A 1,146-nucleotide genomic window follows, 5' to 3' on the forward strand; every position below is an offset into this window, starting at 1 on the left:
CTAAACTAATATTTCAAAGCATTATATAGTATAATCTGCTACACCTACCGCTTGCCTTCCGGCATTTCTATACAGTATATCAAATATCTCTGAGACGACCTTACTGGAGACACGGAGTAAGCGGAATATTTAAACAGAAAACCAAGCTAAAAGCAGCTAAAACTCGGAGGAACACGCCAGCAATGCGTTTCTCGTCCTCCATTCTCAATTCAGACATCTATGCCTCATATCCTCCAAGACTCATGCAATCCTCGACGTGCATGAATCAGTGACCCGAGCTAAATGGTGCCTGACATCACGTGAACTGCAGCCCTGACACCTGCCATGCACAGACGCACCTGTTTTTCCGATCCATCCAGCCTCTCGATTCCAAGCGTGTGTCTTGCCCTGGGATTTCATATTTTTTGGTCCTTGAAGAACGGGGAAGGATAATAATTGACGAGAGGTTAGGCCTAAAATCAGCTAGAAATGCTTTGATGTTAGAAAAGCGGAGTGCTGGGTGTTTATATAATTTTTGAGGTTAGAAAAATGGACTGACCGGCTGCAAATATCAGATTTTATCAACTATATAATCTTATTAGTCTTACACTCTAGTTATAATACGACATTGATTTGAGAAATAAAAATGTAAATATCTTGTAAAACTATATACATGTTTTATTAGTCTGCTAGACTGTCCTATAGTACTCTTCTCTGTTAACGTAGACTGTAAGGTATAGTAATCGATTATTTCTTGTCGCAGCAATCTTTGTAGAGAGAGTAAAGTTCACTTATGTAATGATCCTCTGTACGAAAGAAAGAAAAATCCCTTTTAGTGAGGCATGTAATATATATTACCCTTGGAGTGCTCCATCCAGTGAAGTGAAACGTCTAAAATTAGCCTTCTTGACTTCGTAGCTCAGCCTGTGGGGTCGATGCTAGGAGAGTGCGCATGTGGGTCACTTCAGCCTCGGAAAAGTAGGCATGTTTGGGTGACGCGCGGGATTTTCTTTTTTCTTTTTTGTAATGACTTCGTGGTGGTAGTGTTTGCCTGTGGGAATATAATTTATTTGTCTTTTTTCAAATATTTATTTTAGTGAAATTTAAAAAAAATCAACCACAAAGGAGTAGAAAGTGAAGAAATATGATTTAGTAAAATACTTGACA

This window comes from Penaeus monodon, chromosome 19, assembly GCF_015228065.2.
Source record: "Penaeus monodon isolate SGIC_2016 chromosome 19, NSTDA_Pmon_1, whole genome shotgun sequence".
NCBI classification, from domain to species: domain Eukaryota; kingdom Metazoa; phylum Arthropoda; class Malacostraca; order Decapoda; family Penaeidae; genus Penaeus; species Penaeus monodon.